This window comes from Silene latifolia, chromosome Y (genome assembly GCF_048544455.1).
Source record: "Silene latifolia isolate original U9 population chromosome Y, ASM4854445v1, whole genome shotgun sequence".
Lineage (NCBI taxonomy): Eukaryota > Viridiplantae > Streptophyta > Magnoliopsida > Caryophyllales > Caryophyllaceae > Silene > Silene latifolia.
The window spans coordinates 261,260,654-261,283,156 of NC_133538.1; positions in this window are offsets into that span (position 1 = coordinate 261,260,654).

Here is a 22,503-nt window from a genome sequence, read left to right on the forward strand (position 1 = left end):
CATATTTAACTTAATGGGTATCCATCTCCTCAATGATTCCCCATCCCTTCTCATCATCGATATTCTTTTGGAACCGTCCATTTGACGCAACATCCAAAATAGCACGGTGATCGTCATACAACCCATTATAAAACTGGTTGCCCAAGAACCACTGGTCAAAACCGTGATGAGGAACGGACCGCACAAGCATTTTAAACTAACCCCATGCCTCTTACAGATTCTCATCTGGTGTTTTCTTGAAACTTGTAATCTTTCCTCTAAGCTGATTAGTTCGTTGCGGAGGAAAGTACCTTTTGTAGAAGGCTAGAGCAAGTGTCTCCCAGTCAGTAATCCTGGCTGCAGCTCTACCAAGATCAGTGAGCCACTCTTGGGCTCCGTCAGTCAGAGAGAAAGGAAATAATACCTCCTTATTCTTGTCCTGAGTCACTCCCTTAGTAGCGGGAATGGTAGAACAGTAGTCTGTGAAAACCTCCATATGTTTTCGCGAACCCTCTCCAGCTACACCACAATACAGATTTCTTTCAACCAAGTTGATATAAGACGGTCTGATATCAAACGTGCTACCATCTTCTGTCATAAGGTTAAAACCTTTAGGGATTGATGCAACTGTAGGCTCAGAATGACTCGCGATGTTAGGTATTTTCACAGAACTAACAGCAGAAACAGATTTGTCTTCTTGAAAAGACTGGTCTTCTGCAAATAGGAAGTGTTCTAGTTAGGGTTCAAAAGTACTCAAGGTTTCCTTTTGATTCTTTCGCAGCAGTCTTTGCCTATAGCCAAAAGTCCGCTCTGGTTCAGGAACAGCTGGCACTAATTCTGACCTGCTAGACCTGGGCATAAACAACACTAGTGAAAATAAATAAGAACTGTCTCAAGGAATTGAAACATTCCCTAAGACTGAGACAAACGAAAAGAAAACAGATGAATAGGCTAATTGCCTCCCCGACAACGGCGCCAATATTTGATACCGTCGTTTTAGTACCAAAAATAATTACCTATAACTACTAAGAGAAGTTAGCGGAAGTAGGGTCGATCTCCACAGGGAGGCTATTGTATCTATCTGCTAATTAAGTCTATCTGGTAACTAATGGGGGTTTTAAATTGATTTCTAACTACTAAAACAGTCAAAGCAAGAGAATAAGGGAAAAGAGCAGTAAGAACAGAGACAAGTGAAATACGTAATCAAATAGAGAGAAGTATGTAAGTAATTCGGTTCAACATGGCAGTTTACTAACTCAGTCATATATGGTTCAGATGATCTACTGTGAGAAGGGCAAGGGAAAGGTTCTTCCGGTCCGCTATCCACCCTAGAATACAACCACCTTAACTTCCGTCCTCATTAGGTTAGTCTACTGTTCATAACAGGTCTGTTCATTCTAATCTTCCGATCTAGGATTGAATTTAACCAAATTAATGGGTTAAGAAGCGTGCACTCAACTAAACAATTACAGTTATTTTGTTATAAAACAGTTCTCACAATTAATTATCTGTGTGGGAATATCGGTTATATAAAAATAACTCAAACCACAAGGGAGTTGGATTACGTATGTTCCCTTCGAGACTACAACAACTCTAGCTCCATTCCCGACTCGCAGGTCCACATCACCCTTTCCGAGAGGTGTGATGTTTTTTAGGCCCTGCAAATGATTACACAGATGAGAACCACAACCAGTATCAAGTACCCAAGTTCCGAAACTTGCATGGTTAATCTCAATCATATGAATATAATATGACATACCAACAGGAACGACGCGACCTGCTTTTATGTCCTCACGGTACACGGAACAGTTCCTCATCCAATGTCCAGTCTTGTGACAATGGTGGCACTCAATGTCACCGCCCTTGCTCTTTGCCTTGCCTTGTGAGCCACTAGTCTCACCAGGCCCACTCTTACCGTTTCCTGGCTTCTTGAACATTGGCTTACCTACAGTTAGGTCGCCTGAAGCTTTGCCCGTACCTTTATTCTTGTTGGAAATCGTGAGAACATCCTGCTTCATGCTCCCACTCAATTTCATATCCTTCTCGGTCTGTACGAGAAGTGAGTGTAGCTCATGAGGACTTTTCTTTAAGTCATTCATGTAGTAATTCGCCCTAAAAAGGGCAAAACCATCATGAAGTGAATGAAGCATACAGTCAATGGCTACGCTCTCACTGATTTTACAATCAAGTGCCTCCAATTTCTCGACATTCTCAATCATGTTAAGAATGTGTGGGCTAACCGGTTGGCGCTTTTGGAGTTTCGCACCAAAGAAGCGACAGGTATGCTCATAAGTAACGATTCTCGGTGCTTTTGAGAACTCGTTAGTGAGCGTGGTGAAAATCTTGTTTGCACCTTGGGCAATGAAGCGTCTCTGCAAATTTTTTTCCATTGCAAAGATGAGTACGTTCTTTATCGCACCCGCTTCCATGACGAAATCACTATAAGCAAGTGACTCGTTAACTCCTGCATTGGGGCCTGGGTTTACCGGTATTGGCTCAGTTAAGTACTTGAGCTTACTATTGAGTTTATGGATTCAAATACCTAAGAGGGGGAGGGGGTGAATTAGGTACTATTTAAAAAATTTATAACTTCAACTTTATTGAATTAAAGTGAGTTACGAGGACAAAAGAGATGAGAAGATACTTTGAATAATATTAAAAGACTAAACAAGTATCACGATGAATGTTTGCTGAAGTATGAAAGTAACAATCGTTCTGACTGTAGCTATTTGTCTCAGTTTGTGGAATACGGACTGCAGACCAAATGTGACAGTATGATGAACTGTTACTTCGAAGGTTTAAGCAAAGCACGACAAACAATAATAAAAGAGCAGCGGAAATAAAGTAAAACAATTGAACACGAGATTGTTTCCACTAAAAGACCCTTACAATAAAAGACACCAACCTACTCCGGTTGTAAAGCTAGTACAAGAACTACTCCGTTCTTATGACAAGCCAACTCGCAACCTACTCCGGTTGCCAAGAGTTAAAGACTACTCCGTCCTAAACTCTACTAACACACTTAGAATGCTATAGGATCAAGTTTCCACTAACATATTCTTAGCAAAGAATAGAGATGGACAACTTTTACAAGATCAACAATTCTTAAGCAAGAGAGTTTAGTATTATAAAGTAACAGTAGCCACGACTGTAACAACTTGAAGACTTTTAAAGGTTTTTGCAAAGACTCACGATTTTTAAGCTTTAAAAACAATTTGCAAAGTTGGAAAAATTATTTCAGAAAAGTCTTGAGATTTTATGAGGAGGATGACTCGCCTTTTATAGAGGAAATGGGTGAGGAGGTTGCTAGGGTTTTGAAGGGTCAAAGACCACACATGTGAAGGACATTTGCAACCACCCAAAACTTGCACCAAAGAGGGCTCTTTTCCAAAGGCAAGAATAGAGAAAGAGTGTTTGAGAGATATCCCTAAAAGCTCATACAAATTCAGAAAACAAAGAGAGAAAAGACAAGTCACATGATGACAAGTTAACACTAATATGGCAAAAAGCAATTTTTGTTTTCCAAAAGACCAAAGGGTTGAATTTGCACAAAGAGGAAACATTTTGAAATTAATAATTATTCAAACCACTCTTTATTGAAGATCAACTCCTAATAAAATCTGAAGTTTTATCTTTGAAAAATAAGAGTCACGTGAAAGCTTTTTCAAAGATAAAACGGGCTTCAAGTTTTACGAATTGTGGCAACAATCCAAGCAGCTGTTTACTAATGAAAGCAACAGTCGACTTGACTGTTTCTATTACTCTAAGATACTCTACTTTCTCGCTTGTACATTAGATGACACTAAGACTCACTACAATGAGATGATTAACAACTTCAACACTTCTTAATCTATGCTTGATTACATCATTAATCCTGAAAAGGTAAACTAAGATAGCACAAATTAAATGGGCATGTCATCATCAACCATAAGTAACCCAACAAATTCCCCCTTTGATGATGACAAGCCCCAAACGAATGTATAAGCAATGTAAACACCTTAATTCAAGATTTTAAACAAGCAAGATCAAATGAGAGAAGGGACACTATTACCTTACTTAGGGCAAGAGCTAAAATCAAACTACCATGATAATTTTACATTGCCCCAAAACAAGATTCAAAACTAAGAAGGTTAGACAAGGCATTAGTTAATCAATATGCAAAGAGATTAAGAGCATGAGTTTACCTTTTCCCCCTCTTGACATCATCAAACGGATAGGGATGTCAAAAGCATTAGAGTGCAAATAATCACAAGAAAACGCAAGAAGACACATGTAAGCGTGACAAGGTAACAAAGTCAACATAAACATACGGTTTAAACATAAGTTAACCATAGTTCACCATGGCTAAATAGAGTTTAGAATACACCACCAAGCATTAAAATAACAAGTAAAGAAAATAATGTCTTAGAAGGGCACAATCATGGTGGAACAAAATGAAAAAGGGCACGGGCAAGGACAAGAGGGAAGGGATAGGCTAAGGGGAGGAAGCTTGTTCACCATCCGAGCCACTACCCAAAGGATCATCATCCACATAAGCATCATCACCAATTTCCTTTGTTGACACGAGGGTGGAGATGATATCCACCTCACCACGGATGAGGTCCACTGTGGAAGCAAGGGCCGAGATGGCTAAATCCTTTTGATGAGCATCTTGCTTAATCCAAGCACTCAACTCAGCCACGGCTTGAAGAACTTCCCGCATACTACCCGTATTCACTTGACTAGATGACCCTCCCTCCGGATCCTTCTTAATTTTCACCGAGATTAATTCATCATTTTCAACTTTGATAAGCATTTTCCCCATTTGACCATCACTCATAATGTCACATATGTCTAATGACCCCGAGCTAGTACTCACTAGTACCCCATGTGCCTTGAGCACAACCGACAACCACATTCCATAGGGCAAGTGAAGCATGCTAGAAGAGGGTCTACGAAGTTTGGTCGAAATAAGATGAAAACGCTTAAACATTAACCCAACTAGGTTCACATTTTTGTGAGTTGCAATATGATAGATTAAATATTGTTGGGCTATGGTGAGTTTTCCCCGATCACCCGAGGGATAAATTGATCGACACAACATATTGAAAATGATTCGAAGAGGAGGGGGTATTTGGGTATTACTCACTGGACCACAAGTAACAGCTTTGGGACACACAACTTGAGCGACACTAAGGGGTGAGGCGTAAGGTAAAGCAACCCATGTTTCGGAGGGGAGTTTGTCATAACCTCCGGTGGGGATATCAAGGGCGGTAGCAAAATCAGATTGAGAAAGTTTTAGAGGCTTACCATTCACCTTAGCCGTGAGAAATTCACCCGATTTGTCAACTCGGACGGTTGTAAAGAATTGAATCACCTCACTCACAAAGACCGGTTCACGCATTTCCAACAATTTTTCCCAACCTTGAGCTAAGATCATGTCTCGGACAGTGTGAAAGGCGGGAGGCTCGAACCAAGTTTGGTTGTAAACCCGAGGAGAATGGATGGCTTTGGGATTCATCAACCTCTCACAATTTTTGTAGATGGAGGTAGGGAGATCGATGCTTTCGAGGTGATCCCAAACAAGAGCCAAATCCCATTTAGAGGTTAGGGAAACCGGATCTGAGGGAGAAAGGTACACAAGTTTCTTCTTTAATGGTTTCGATTTTTTTCAAAGGAGGTTCACTGGGTGTTTCAACAGGAGGATTAACATTAAGGTTTTCAATGTTGCTTTGCTCGACACTTTCAGAGATGGGGGTTAATTGGGATGAAGAGGCCTTTTCTTTCCTTTTGTTGTTTTTCTTCGCCGGCATCTGATCAGACTCGGTGGACTTGGTTGGATTTTCATTCAAATCAAACTCAGTTTCTTCAATATCCTCGACATTTACCATGACCGGTTCAGTGACAGTCTCGGATGAGGAGCCAGCGACAGAGGTACCCGTCTTTCGACCGCCTCAAGTACGACGCCCAACCATAGAGGAGATGGGGATGTCGTCGGATGGTGGTGGAACAGTGGAGAGAGGATTTGGAAGAGGGTTTGGTGGATTTGGGTTCGGTGATGGGATTGGAGTCGTGTTTGAGGTTTGTGGAGGAAAGGCATGGGAGATTTTTTGTGAGGGCATGGTTTGAGTTGTTGTTGTCGGTGGGTTAGATGTGACAGGTGGGGATGTCATGTTTACTGCTTTGACGGGTATAGGGGTATTGCAAGAGGTCTTGACCATGGTGGGTTAAGGGTAGGTGAGTTTTGAGGGAGTTTGTGGATTTGGGAGATGAAGAGATGGTGGGTTATGAGGTTTGGACGGGTATAGGGATAGAAGTGGGTTGAAAGGAGTAAATGGCCCAATAAATGAGGGAGGTGAGGTAGTTGGCCCAACTAAACATATTTAATCACTCGAAATAAAAACGCAAGGTAGCATATAATAAACATAAATTTAGATATGAGGTTGAGTGATTACCGACTCACAAATACGGTGTCAATTTTTGGTCTAAACATGATGTCAATGCACTTAGAACACTTAATAACATATATCCAATTTTAATTTAATCAATTAAGGAAATTTGTAAAACCCACACTAAAAATCACAAGCAATTAATTAACCCGATTTCTAGTCTAAATTTCTCAAAATGTTCTCTTGCAAGTGGCTTAGTGAAAATATCGGCAATTTGATTTTCAGTTTTGCAAAAGATAAGTTTAATATGTCCTTTTTCCACATGATCACGAATAAAGTGATGACGAATATCAATATGTTTGGTTTTAGAGTGTTGAATAGGATTTTTGAAAATATTTATTGCACTCGTATTATCACACATTAAGGGAATGGAGTCAAAAATAATACCAAAATCCAAGAGTTGTTGTTTTACCCAAAGGAGTTGAGAACAACAATGTGCCGCACTAACATACTCACTTTCGGCCGTAGAAAGAGCTACCATGTTTTGTTTCTTTGAGCCCAAAGAAGTCAAGCAAGGACCCAAGAACGTTGCAATTCCGGAGGTACTCTTTCTATCCACCGTGCACGCCGCATAGTCCGCATCCGAAAAGCCTATGAGATCAAAAGGACAATGTAAAGGGTACCATAAGTAAAGATTTTGTGTTCCAATCAAATACCGAAGAATTCGTTTAACGGCTTTAAAATGTGATTCTTTCGGATTTGCTTGGAACCTAGCACATAAACAAACACTAAAGAGAATGTCGGGATGACTTGCGGTCAAGTAGAGAAGTGATCCTATCATACCTCTATACACCTTATCTCTAACATTCTTACCGAGTTCATCTTTGTCCAATTTGGACCCGGCTACCATAGGTGTATCATGAGGCTTACCATTAGTCATCCCAAATTTCTTAAGCATTTCCTTAATATACTTTTGTTGATGGATCATGATTCCATCCTTTGATTGCTTAATTTGGAGCCCAAGGAAGAATCCTAGCTCACCCATCATGCTCATTTCAAACTCCGATTTCATTAGTTCCGAAAAATATGAGTAAAGGAGTTCAATTGTTGCACCAAATATAATGTCATCAACATATACTTGTACAACCAATAGTTCGTCTGACTGTGACTTTAAGAACAATGTTTTGTCAACGGAGCCTCTTTTAAAACCATTTTCAATAAGAAACTTAGACAATCTAGCATACCAACATCTTGGTGCTTGTTTTAAACCATAAAGAGCTTTGTCTAATTTGAAAACATGGTTAGGCAAGTCATTGTTCTCAAAACCCGGTGGTTGCTCTACAAAGACATCTTTTTCCAAATATCCATTTAAGAAAGCGGTTTTGACATCCATTTGGAAGAGTTTAATGCCTTTGTGAGCCGCAAAAGCTATAAGCAATCGTATGGCCTCAAGTCTAGCTACCGGTGCATAGGTTTCATCGTAATCAATACCCTCTTGTTGGTTATAACCTTGCACCACTAGTCTAGCCTTGTTCCTTACAATTTCTCCGAGTCATCAAGCTTATTGCGAAAGACCCACCTAGTACCAATGACGGTGCGATTAGGCGGTCTAGGGACTAAGTGCCATACCTCGTTTCTTTTGAATTGATTGAGCTCTTCTTGCATAGCAAGCAACCAGATCTGCATCATCAAGGCGCGATTACATTTGAAGGTTCAATTTGAGAAAAGAAGGCATTGTGGGCACAATACTCATTGAGATGAGCGAGATTGTTGAGGGATGATCTTGTTCGAATTCCCGAGTTGAGATCACTTGTGAGATTAGTGAGTGGATGAGAGCTTTGATGTTTCCACTTCTTTGGAACACTGGTTTCTTGTTCCCCCTCAACAGCATCAGTCACAGTGACTGTTTCTTTTGGCCTGGAAGGATCTTCATCCTCATTGTTTTGGATTGCTTCAGTTTTGGAGGTGGAGGCAACAGTCGTTGGGTCTGTTGCTTCCAGAGAAGAAACAGTAGCAGAGGTGCTACGTGTTCCCCCTGAGTTGCTGATCTCCTTTGAAGGTGACAGTCCATGTGTCTGTTGCAATTCAACGTTGGGAGTTTCTTCATCCTCGAACACGAAGTCCTTTCGAACAAGACCAATCTCAAACTCATTATCCTCATCCTCATCATCATCATCCATGTTTTGTACCTGTCCAAGCACACTAGATTCATCAAAAATGACATGGATGCTTTCTTTAATTAACAAGGTTCGTTTATTGTAAACTTTATAGGCCTTGCTATGATCGGAGTACCCAATAAATACTCCTTCATCACTACGTGGATCGAACTTAACCAAGTTATTTTTACCATTGTTATGAACAAAACATTTGCTTCCAAAACATCTAAAGTATGAAATGTTGGGTTTTCTTCCACGTAGAGATTCATAGGGGGTTTTATTCAATATACTCCTTATCATGACACGATTATGAATGTAGCAAGCGGTATTTACCGCTTCGGCCCAAAAGTTCTTAGGCAACTTACTAGATAATAACATTGTTCTAGCCATTCCTTCAAGGGTTCTATTCATCCTTTCAACCACACCATTTTGTTGTGGTGTTCTAGGAGCCGAGAAGTTATGGTCTACACCATTGTCATCACAATAAGCACCAAATGATGAGTTTTCGAATTCGGTTCCGTGATCGGTTCTCATTGAACAAGTTTTAAACCAAGTTTATTTTGAATCTTTCTTAACCAAATTAGAAACTCATCAAATGTCTCATCCTTAGAGCTTAGGAAGAGTGCCCAAACGAACATAGAGTAATCATCAACAATGACACACACATAACGACTACCACCTCTACTTCTAGTTCTCATTGGTCCACACAAGTCGATATGTAAAAGTTACAAAGGTTGAGATGTACTCATAATTCTTTTGGATTTAAAGGAACTTCTAACATGTTTACCTCTAGCACATTCATCACATACTTTATCAAAATCAAACTTTATATTAGGAATGCCTTCAACTAATTCAAGTCTTTTAAGGGTATTAAGAGTTTTTGTACTAACATGACCGAACCTTTTATGCCATAACCAAGGATCATTGTTCATTACACTCATGCAAGACATGGTGTGACCAGATAGAGAGTTCAAATTAGTTAAGTAAACATCTTTGACACGTCTTCCTTCGAGTATTAGTTCATTTGTAGTGGCATCAAATATTCGACACACATTAGCACTAAATTCTACAAAATTACCCTTATCACAAAGTTGAGAGATGCTAAGGAGATTATGTTTCAAACCTTTAACAAGCCGCACATTGTCGACACAAAGTAAGGATGACTTACCAACTTTTCCAATGCCAATTACTTCACCTTTCTTGTTGTCGCCAAACCTTACCGTGCCACCATCATATGCTTTAAGTGAGAGGATTTGGCTTCTATCACCCGTCATGTGACGAGAGCATCCACTATCCAAGTACCAATTGCGGCCGCCTCTCACCAAGCCCTACACAAAATTAGTTTTTGAGTTTAGGAACCCAAATGAATTTGGGTCCCTTTTTGTGATCAACATAACTTGTGGTGTCTTTCTTAATGCTCATTTGCTTTAATGTTTTGGTATTCTTGTCAATGTCATCAAACCGTTTTGTACATCCATTGAAAACATGACCATTGTCACCACAATAATTGCAAATGATGTATTCGGGAAGACCCACGTATTTCCTTCCTCTAAAATCGGTTTTAGGCTTGGATGCAACGGTCGGTCGACTGTTCCATTTGAAGCCCAAACCAGCAACTTTATCACATTTCTCGGTTTGATTCGTGAGGAAGTTTAACACGGTTTGACTTCCTTCCCACTTTTCAGTGATGTTTTTAGCATTAACAAGTTCATAGGTCAAGTCATTGACACGTGAGAGGAGATGCAAATTCTTTTCTTTTTCTCTCTTGAGTTCATCATTGTTAATACTTTCTATGGACAATATTTTCTCAACAATGAAGTCATGGGTGTGGTTGTTGAGTTTAGACACGAGATATATGATTCTTTCTTTGGACTCTTCATATTTAGATGTCATCTCGTCAAGTCTTTTGTTTAGATCAACGATTTCATCGGATCTATGATGAGGAGAAGATCTAGAAGTGCTAAATTCAGGCATACCTTTTTGAAAGAAAGTAAGCCTATCATGGAGGACTTCTATTTCATTCTTGAGACAAACAACCTCACCTTAAGACACGTGTTTTCATTTTCCAAACATTTAATCTTTTCTTTAGACTTGTCTAAATCCTTGTCAGAAGCAACAGTCTTAGACACTGTTTCTCTTAAGTCTACAACTTCAACTACAAGGTCATAGATCTCATTCTCAAGAGCATCTTTGTCCTTCAAAAGATCATCACGTTCCTTAGTTAGTGAGGAAACTTGCATCACCAAGGTAGTGTTGACATTTTCAAGGTCAGAGACGTCCGTGGGTGTCAACCTAAGACGCTCTAGTTCTTTAGTCAAATGTTTGTTTAACTTGTTGACTCTTTTAACTTCATCAAATGCCTCAGAGGTGACAGTGATGCTGTCTGTTGCTTTCAGTTCATTTTTCAGATTTAAGTTCTCTTGAGCAATTTCCTCAATCTCATTTTGCATTACCTCGAGTTTATCATTTTGAAGCCGACACTTATCCAAAAGTTGGTCAAGAAGCTTACATACTTTCTCTTTGGAGTAAGTTCTAGCCTTGGCCTTTAGATGATTTACCTCGTTGTCGGAATCGGAGTCGGAATCGTCGGGGTTAGCCATGAGGCATCTTAAGTGTTCAAGTTTTGAGGTTTTTGAGACTTTTTCTTTACCATGATTTGCAAGACACATTTTAGCCTCAAGTTCCTCCTCGATGAGTTACTCATCTTCCTCGCAGTCGGACATTCCCCAAATAGCACTCATGACTCTATGTTTATAATCCTTTTTAACCTTTTCTCTTCTTTCCTTTGATTTGATTTCTTCCCACTTGGGACATTCTTTAATTTGGTGAGTTTTATCACCACATTTAAAGCATCCCACGGTGGAGTTAGGTCGTTGATGTGACCATTATTTGCGCACATTTAGTCCCCTAATTGAGCCCATTTTGCATACTATTATAGCATTCTTTGGCCATTTTATCCGTCAAAACCTTCCTATTTGCTTTTCTATCGTATTCTATATGTTTTGTAGGAAAGAAGAGAATAAGGCGGAAATTCCCGTCTTTCGTGCATATTCGGAAGCTATTTGACGACATTTGATGGATCAATATGAGGAGGAAGCAAGAACTAAAGACCAAGCCTACAAGAATAAAATGGAAGTGAAGGAAAGGGAAGAATAGAAAAGAAAACGTAAACTGAAGACCAACCCGAGCGGATTCTCTGAAATCCGGCCGTCCTCCAGCTGCAGAATCCGTGCGGCTTTCCAGCAAGACGCTCAGATCCCACCTCCACAATCCGCCCGGATTCCATCGCCAGAATCCGCCCGTCCCGACCTTAATCCGCCCGGATTCCAGCCCAGCGCATTTTCGTCTTCTTCAAGCCTCAAAGAAAGACGCCCTTCCTTCAAGAAATACCGGCTTCTCCCTGCTCAAATCTCAAAAGAGTAATTACTAGTTTAGCCATTAGTTAACCCTAATGCATCCACCTAATTTCTACTATAAATACCCCACTTGTAAATAATCATGGGAAATCCTTTTTAGCTAGAAAAATCCTTCCTTAGATTAGATTAGGAGTAGATTAGAATAGATTACTCTTTAATCTTTTCACAAATTACACATCAATCTTTCCATAATTATTGTTCAAGTTTATTATTCAAGTTTATTATTGGGTAATTGAAGATTATTGGGTTATTATTGGGAGTTTGACAACCTTCCATCAATCATCAATTTCTTCTATTATTCTTTGCATTATTATTTTAGAATCTCCATAGGTATAACTCTCTTAATCCTTGTTTTAATTATTGTTAATCTTTCTTACTTGTTCATCATGTTTTACCTTGTTAATATGATTGACAACCTTGTTAGCATGTTAAACTTGATAATGAGTGAGTAGTCTCTTAGCTAAGATTAGTGGGTAATTAAGGGAAACAAACATGGGGATTGGTTCATGCTTAATCTAATATGTTCACATGATTAAATTGCTTGCTTGTTGTGATGTCAACTTTATGCACATGTTATGTTTGATGAAATGCTAAGCCTATGAATCCTTGCATTTTTACCATCTCTTATCTACTCAACTTGACTCGTAAGATATAAACCAACTCGAGTCTTGTTAGACCATGCATAGAAGTTAATTAGGAGGAAAGTAAGTCGACTTGTAGGTGTTGTACAATCTAATCGATTCGGCTCCGGGACCCAACTCTTCCTAAGAACCGTAAGATATAACCCAACTCGGTTCCTCCACAACATTAATTGCTTGCAACCTTGTAAACATTTTTGTATGATCAACACCATGAATCCCCCATGACCCCATGATATCCTAGCACTTTTAATCAATTGTTTACATCTTTCCTTTTATTGCTCGTTCTACTTTATTGCTTGCATTAGTCTAGACAACCACAAACCCCATCAATTGTGACACTAGCATAAATTGAGATAGATAGACTTAGAACCCAAAGCACACCGTCCCATGGATCAACCTCAACTTACCACTAACTAGTTGTTTGTTGAGTATTATAAATATGTTTGATTGGATGAGTGACGACATCAACCGGATCAAAATGGCGCCGTTGCCGGGGATGGTGCTATGTGATTAAGTTCTTACTTGTTTGTCTATTTTGATTTTGCTTTCACCTTGAGGAACTTGTTCCTCAAGGATTGTTCTTACCATTTTCGTGTAGTTTCCATGCTTGTAGTTATCTCCTTATCTTAGTTATGATGACTCAAGACATGTGTCATGGAGTATGTGGTAGATTCTTTGAGTATGACTATGGGTATGGGGAGTTTGAGGAGCAAGTCAACACAAACCTACCTTATTATTCGTACAATGAAAATCCTAACTACTACCCCAACCTTTCCCGCCAAAATCACCACTCTCACACCTACCCACAACAAGAAAATGAACCCATGCAAAGAGTGATTTTCCAAATTATGGGAGATCAACAAAACTTCTTCAAACAAATGCTAGAAGAGAACCAAATAAGGGATGATGTTCTTCAAGGCATTGTCGTCCAAAGAAAGGAATTGGAAATTCAAATTGCCCAATTAAAAGAGTCCCAAGCAACTACTCCCCACCATTTCTTGGACATTGAGCACAAATGCGAATTTGAAGTAGTAACCTTTGATATGGAAAATGAGAAATGGGAAGAGCCAACCTCTTTGGGCTCTTGTGAGTATGAAAGTGTGGTATTTGATGATGAAGACATGAGGTTGAGTAAGCCAAACACTCTTAACCTTTGTGAGTATAAGGGTGTGTCCTTTAGTGTGAATATTGGGTTGTTAGAGAAAAAGTTGCATGAAGCCCCCACTTATGATTCATATGAAGATAGCAACAATGATGATGAACCTAACGGATGGACTCATAATATCACCTTGCTTGAAGAGCCTATCCTTGAGATATTTGAGATACCCTATCATGAAGAAGGACGTCCTTCCTTTATTCCTCATGAAGATCACTTGACACCTATCATGGAGCCAATGATCATTGAAGAGGATATGATAGACCTTCTTCAAAAGGTCAAAGTTTCGTACAAGAGCTACTTAATGAAAAAGCTCAAAGAGAAAATTGCTCGTGAGGCTACTTGTGAAGATTTGGCACCCACAATCTCAACTCCCAAGGTATCCGATCATCAGTGTTATGAAAATTCTCCTTCTACCTTGGAAGGATTGAAAAATCAAAATGCTATCATCATCACCAAAATCAAAGAACAAGTTGGTAAGTGGAAGTCTACGGATGAAAATGAACCACACTTCATGCCTAGTATTGACAAGAATCATGGGCTTATCTATTTGAAGCATCGGGAAAGTTCTAATGCTAAGGACAAACCAAAGGGAAGAACATTCTACAAGCTTCCTTGGCCAAATTTCATATACAAATTGAGCAACCCATACTTGTGCTTATTTGGAGCTTGTTCCCAAGCTTTTGATCTTTTATTAAGAGCCTTGAGCTCTATGGACAAGGATTTCTACAATTTGAACTAGTTTGGTGGAGTCCTATCTCAAACCACCATTTGTAAGAAATTACTTGGACCCTTTACTTTGTATAAAATTGTACATTATTGCATTTGCATTTAATTTCTTGCATGAGAGTGGAGAGAGAAAGAGTCATCTTACATGTTTCATGAGCAAATTTCAGAAAAAGATAAGGAAAAAGAGAAAATCAGTGAAAATGGTGTATTATTTCACGAAAAAGAAAGAAAAAGAAGGAAAGGAGCAGAAGACGCCCGGATCGAGAGCAAGACGCCCGACCAGAGCCCACGGCGAAGGAATAATTAAAGCTGTAGAAGAATCCGTGCGGATTCGATCAAAACCGTCCGTCTTGGACAATACGTCCGTCTTTTTCACGGGACGCCCGTCCCGTATGTCACCCAGGAAAAAGATTTTTGTGCTGCGCCAGAATACGTGCGGATTCTGCGCAAAACGCCCGTCCCGACCAAGACGCACGTCCCAGACGCAAGACGCCCGACTTTTCCCACCTCTCGGCCAAGGAAAACTGCTGTGTTAAAATCCGTGCGGATTCAAGCGAAGACGCCCGTCTTATTCTCTCACAATCCGCCCGTCCCGATGGAAATCCGCTCGGATTGCCCTGTTCTCTCGGATAAAACGGATTTGACCCACCCTTATCCGTTCGGATCCCCTCTTTCTTCTATATAATCACCCCTTTTTCTCCCTCATTTCCTCACCTTATCAAACCCTAAAACACTCATCTCAACCCTCAAAATCACCCTCCCATCCTCAAAAACACTCCCATCACCCACACCAAAATGGCACCATTGATGAACACCAAGGGAAAGGCTAAGAAATTGGTTGAATCATTCGGGAAGAAGCGCAAGGGATCAACCTCTTCAACGCCGCGAGAGATAGTGCTACCAAGGAGCTCCCAACCCTTAATAAGGGGAGGAATTGAACAACTCGACCACTTTCAAGAGGTGCTCTTTGAATCCGATGACCACCGCGAAAACTTTGTCAAGCTACTAGGTAAGAAGTACGAACCCACTCAATTTGTAGATACTAGGGTGTTGGAAATCCTTAAGATAAGGTACCCTACCGAGATGTTCTTTAATGGCCTTGGCATTGGGAAACTTTTCCATGCCCATGAAGAGACTTACCTTAGTCTCACCCTTGAATTCTTGAGTAGCCTTCGCATTGTGACTAATACCCACACCAACGTGGGCATGGAGTTCAGGTTATGCAACCTAGACCATTGTCTTTCGCTTGAGGAATTCGCCTATGTTTTCGGTCTTGAAGTACCCACCAACTATACCGAAAAGCCCGATAATTTTGGTGTGGACCTTCTTTGGAAGGCTATCTCCGGAAGGAATTTTACCCATATAAAGCGTTGCTATACCTTTGCCATCCAACATACGGTGATTCGATTCACCGAGCGCTTTGTAGTCGGTTGCATCAATGGGAGGTACGAGCAAGATAAGTGTACTCTCATCGACTTAACTTTTCTTGAGTCCTATTTGAATGTTCGAGCGGTGAGGCATTATAACTTTAATACGCCACTTGAGATACTTACTAGGTTCCATGATTTTGCTCAAGGGACCACCCAACTCAAGACCTTCGTGATGGGAGGTCTAATTACCATTTTGGCCCACCACCTTTGTCCCGAGTTCAATGCCCGAGGAACTTTTGTTCCTCTTGAGGGGAGGACTTTGATTGATGAACACACCATCTTCCACAGTCACCGATGGTGTAACTACACTCGAGATGGGAGTGTAGAGTGGCATACCAAAGGATGCAGTTCGATGATCCTTGAAGGATGGAAGATCCCGGGCATTGACCCAAGATTGAGCCCATACTCCCCTCCACCAAGCTACCTCCTTGATATCCAAATTCTTGATAATCCCCCTCAAAGGGAAGAACCGCACCGCCAAATACCTCGTGGAGGACCGGGAAGGCCTATTCGCCCGCCTTCCTATGTACCTATCTCGCCATACCCTACTCCGTATACCGAATTTAGGCCGGCAATCCCCAATAACCCGGGTATTAATGATTTGATGGCACTCATGAATAGAGTGGACCTTGGGGTGCATAAAGGGAGGGAAGACAAATACTTGGCCCTCTACCCCCAATACTATAACATGGCTCAACAAGGGTATGTTGACCCTAATGGCCCTTTGCCCTCTTGGGCACAACCGGAGCTCTTGTTCCCTAATCAAGAGAACCAAGCTTGGGGTTGCGGCGATGGAGGGCATTCTAGCCAAGGTGGAGGGTACTCGGGGCAAGGAGGAGAGTTTGACCAAGGAGGGTATTGGGGTCAAGCAAGCGGGTATGATCAAGCCGGGAGTTCTCATCGTTATGGCTATGATCAAGACGAGGATGACGAGTGAAAGAGGCCTATCTCACCACCTCCATTTGTATGATACCCATCTTTCCCCCTCTCTTTTGTATATACATTGCATTTAGTGTAGCTTTTGCATGCATTTATATTATATTCCATATTGCATTTGAATAAGTAGTCCATATAGTATAAATTGCATTGTAACATGATTCATATAGATAGTTGCATATAGATTAGAATTCATGCATAATCACTAATGACCAATCCTATTCTTTTCTACACTAGAGATAGTGTTTAAATCGGTTTGGGGAGGTTTGATCATAAGTGACCATAGTTTAAATCATGCATCATATAGTATAGTTTAGATTGCATTCATTTGTTATATATGTCATATAGAATTGCATTTAGTTAGAGCATGCATTCATTCATACCATATCATTGCATTTGTACTTTATTTCAAAAAAATCAAAAATCCAAAAACATGTATTTCTTTTTCATTCCTACTCCTACATGTACATTGAGGACAATGTCCAAAATAAAGTGGGGGATGGGAATCTATAATCCAAAAATGCATAAAAATTGAAAAATTTCGAAAAATCACAAAAATATGTCTTTTAAGTTCATAAAAATAAAAACCATAAAAATTTGAAAAATTGAAAAATCCAAAAACAAGTTCATTTTCCTTTATAGTGTAGTCTTGTATATATTGTGTTTGTTTTATCCTTGTTCACATTGATTGACTACGCCACATCCGAGACATGAGGGTATTGAAGACCGCATGGTATGATCTTTCCAATCTCCTTTTTCCTCTTTATGTTAATGACTATGTGGCTTTATTTTGATTGATGCGGTAAAAACAATGTGAACTTAGGACTTTTATTTAGTTTATTTGGCATATTAGTTGGTAGAAACATATGCATTAGGATGTATATATGATAGTTGCATCATGGCATGTAGTTTGCATGTTAGAAAAAATTTTGCGAAACCGTCTACTTGGGAAGCTTGACTAGTGTATATAGGCCCTAGTAGATGTTTTTTCTTCTTAAGACTTTGCTTGTTAGAATACTTTTAAAACACCCTAGGATGTGTCATGCTAGTATCCCTTGACCCATGGATTAAGGCCTAGTCAAGAGTACCTTGTGGTGTGATAACTCCTTGGCTACCGTTTATTCCAAGGTGACCCTTGAACCATGCATCCATCCATCCATCCATCATCCATGTTCTACCACATTTTGTCATCAAAGGGAATGGGCACAAAAAGAAATCAATTTGAGTTCAATGAAATGAAAAGTGAAAGAAAGTTTGCAAAATGCATCAAAAGAAAAGAGGAGCAAAAATAGACTCCTAAAGCTTCAAAAATAAGGCACCCTCCCTACATATGGGGTGACTTTGAAAATGTTCAAAAAGAAATGGAAAGAAAAGTTAAAAGTTGTCAAGTGTTGAAATGCCAAAAATCAAAAAGAAATGGCAAAAAGAAAGTGTTCTCAAATGTTATATGCCACAAGAAATTGGGGGGAAAAAAACAAAAGCAAACTCCCAAAATGAAACTCAAATACTATCGATCCCTTGTCCATCTTATCCATTTTTGTGCATGGTAGAGAGGGGACGACCCTTCTTCTTGTCTAGGCAAGAGGGGGAATTCCGCGATCCTCTAGTGTTTCTAACACCATAGGGAGTCTACTCTTGACAAAAGCATTTAACGATTGAGGACAAAGGTACCCTAGCTTGACACAATTTGGAGGTGATTTATTGGTATCCTTCTAGGCTTAGTAGTTTGAACAAATTGCATCTATGAAGGAGTGTGTACCCTTGAATTACTTCCCTTGTAGATAATTTCCGCCACTTAGATGAGGAAAGTGGCTATTCTTTTGTAGATGCATCCATTACTTGATTTTGTGTGCTTAATGAGTGGATGTGTCGCCATTTTGGCAAGACCCACCTTGCCTTGCAAGAAGGTATCCTACCTCATGGTTGTCTTGTTGTGAGTTGAAGAGGCAGAGTGAGACCCGCTAATTGTCTCATATCAGCTATATTATTAGGTTAGTTTAAATAAAGGCCTAGTTTTTGTCACCTCTTTACTCGGGACGAGTAAAGGTTCGGTTTGGGGATATTTGATGTGACCATTATTTGCGCACCTTTAGTCCCCTAATTGAACCCATTTTGCATACTATTATAGCATTCTTTGGCCATTTTATCCGTCAAAACCTTCCTATTTGCTTTTCTATCATATTTTATATGTTTTGTAGGAAAGAAGAGAATAAGGCGGAAATTCCCGTCTTTCGTGCATATTCGGAAGCTATTTGACGACATTTGATGGATCAGTATGAGGAGGAAGCAAGAACTAAAGACCAAGCCTACAAGAATAAAATGGAAGTGAAGGAAAGGGAAGAATAGAAAAGAAAACGTAAACTGAAGACCAACCCGAGCGGATTCTCTGAAATCCGGCCGTCCTCCAGCTGCAGAATCCGTGCGGCTTTCCAGCAAGACGCTCGGATCCCACCTCCACAATCCGCCCGGATTCTCTTGAATCCGCCCGGATTCCATCGCCAGAATCCGCCCGTCCCGACCTTAATCCGCCCGGATTCCAGCCCAGCGCATTTTCGTCTTCTTCAAGCCTCAAAGAAAGACGCCCTTCCTTCAAGAAATACCGGCTTCTCCCTGCTCAAATCTCAAAAGTGTAATTACTAGTTTAGCCTTTAGTTAACCTAATGCATCCACCTAATTTCTACTATAAATACCCCACTTGTAAATAATCATGGGAAATCCTTTTTAGCTAGAAAAATCCTTCCTTAGATTAGATTAGGAGTAGATTAGAATAGATTACTCTTTAATCTTTTCACAAATTACACATCAATCTTTCCATAATTATTGTTCAAGTTTATTATTCAAGTTTATTATTGGGTAATTGAAGATTATTGGGTTATTATTGGCAGTTTGACAACCTTCCATCAATCATCAATTTCTTCTATTATTCTTTGCATTATTATTTTGGAATCTCCATAGGTATAACTCTCTTAATTCTTTTTTTAATTATTGTTAATCTTTCTTACTTGTTCATCATGTTTTACCTTGTTAATATGATTGACAACCTTGTTAGCATGTTAAACTTGATAATGAGTGAGTAGTCTCTTAGCTAGGATTAGTGGGTAATTAAGGGAAACAAACATGGGGATTGGTTCATGCTTAATCTAATATGTTCACATGATTAAATTGCTTGCTTGTTGTGATGTCAACTTTATGCACATGTTATGTTTGATGAAATGCTAAGCCTATGAATCCTTGCATTTTTACCATCTCTTATCTACTCAACTTGACTCGTAAGATATAAAACAACTCGAGTCTTGTTAGACCATGCATAGAAGTTAATTAGGAGGAAAATAAGTCGACTTGTAGGTGTTGTACAATCTAATCGATTCGGCTCCGGGACCCAACTCTTCCTAAGAACCGTAAGATATAACCCAACTCGGTTCCTCCACAACATTAATTGCTTGCAACCTTGTAAACATGTTTGTATGATCAACACCATGAATCCCCCATGACCCCATGATATCCTAGCACTTTTAATCAATTGTTTACATCTTTCCTTTTATTGCTCGTTCTTCTTTATTGCTTGCATTAGTCTAGACACAACCACAAACCCCATCAATTGTGACACTAGCATAAATTGAGATAGATAGACTTAGAACCCAAAGAACACCGTCCCATGGATCCACCTCGACTTACCACTAACTAGTTGTTTGTTGAGTATTTTAAATATGTTTGATTGGATGAGTGACGACATCAACTGGATCAGTCGTTTCTTAGGAAAGCGTTTTTTCGAGTAATTATTAGTGAACCTTTTGTTTCCTTGTCCATTGACCAACCCGGCTAGATTCCTTGTAAACATAGCAAATTCATCTTCCTCCTCATCTTCTCCATCACTTGGAGAGGATGTGAGGGCGAGACTCTTTCCCTTTGAGGACTCACTAGAATGCTTATCGAGGTTAAACTCGTGAGCCATTAGTGATCCCATTAGTTCATGAAGAGATAGGGTTGACAAGTCTTTAGCTTCCTCTATGGCGGTGACTTTAGGTTGCCATTTAGGGGTTAGACTACGAAGGATTTTTCGAATGATGTCCTCGGACTCGAAATTCCTTCCTAGAATTTTAATCTCATTAATAATACAAGAAAAACGTGAAGAGAAACTATTTAAGGACTCGTCTTTAGACATTCTAAACATCTCATATTGTTGCATGAGAAGGTCAATACGGTGTTTTCTTACTTGGGACGTCCCTTCATAGACAAGTACAAGGGAATCCCAAATAGATTTTGCCGTAGGACATCCGCAGATACGACTAACTTCCCCCTCACCAACACAACGTTGAAGAATCGACATTGCTTTGGAATTCTTTTCGGCAAGTTTGAAGTCGTTCTCATTGTAATTTCTTTCCTCTTTGGTCTTGGTGAAACCGTTTAAAATATCAGTTTCCTCAATGGCAAGAAGTCCATTTTGGATGATGTTCCAACATTGATAATCAATACTTTTGATGTAATGTTCCATTTTGAGTTTCCACCATCCAAATTTCGAACCGGTAAAGACCGGGATCTTGGAGTGTTTCTCGGAATCCATTACCCACGAATCAAACTCTAAGATTAGCCTCGATCAAGAGCACGAGGCTCTGATACCAATTGTTGAGTTTATGGATTCAAGTACCTAAGAGGGGGAGGGGGTGAATTAGGTACTATTTAAAAAATTTATAACTTCAACTTTATGGAATTAAAGTGAGTTACGAGGACAAAAGAGATGAGAAGATACTTTGAATAATATTGAAAGACTAAACAAGTATCACGATGAATGTTTGCTGAAGTATGAAAGTAACAATCGTTCTGACTGTAGCTATTTGTCTCAGTTTGTGGAATACGGACTGCAGACCAAATGTGACAGTATGATGAACTGTTACTTCGAAAGTTTAAGAAAAGCACGACAAACAATAATAAAAGAGCAGCGGAAATAAAGTAAAACAATTGAACACGAGATTTTTGAATTGGTTCGGCAAGAAACTCAAGTGCTTACGTCCAATCTACCTTTTTATTGCTTTCTTTTAGTGATCTACTCCGACAACTAAAAGACCCTTACAATAAAAGACACCAACCTACTCCGGTTGTAAAGCTAGTACAAGAACTACTCCGTTCTTATGACAAGCCAACTCGCAACCTACTCCGGTTGCCAAGAGTTAAAGACTACTCCGTCCTAAACTCTACTAACACACTTAGAATGTTATAGGATCAAGTTTCCACTAACATATTCTTAGCAAGGAATAGAGATGGCAACTTTTACAAGATCAACAATTCTTAAGCAAGAGAGTTTAGTATTATAAAGTAACAGTAGCCACGACTGTAACGACTTGAAGACTTTTAAAGGTTTTTTCAAAGACTCGCGATTTTTAAGCTTTAAAAACAATTTGCAAAGCTGGAAAAATTATTTCAGAAAAGTCTTGAGATTTTATGAGGAGGATGACTCGCCTTTTATAGAGGAAATGGGTGAGGAGGTTGCTAGGGTTTTGAAGGTCAAACACCACACATGTGAAGGACATTTGCAACCACCCAAAACTTGCACCAAAGAGGGCTCTTTTGCAAAGGCAAGAATAGAGAAAGAGTGTTTGAGAGATATCCCTAAAAGCTCATACAAATTCAGAAAACAAAGAGAGAAAAGACAAGTCACATGATGACAAGTTAACACTAATATGGCAAAAAGCAATTT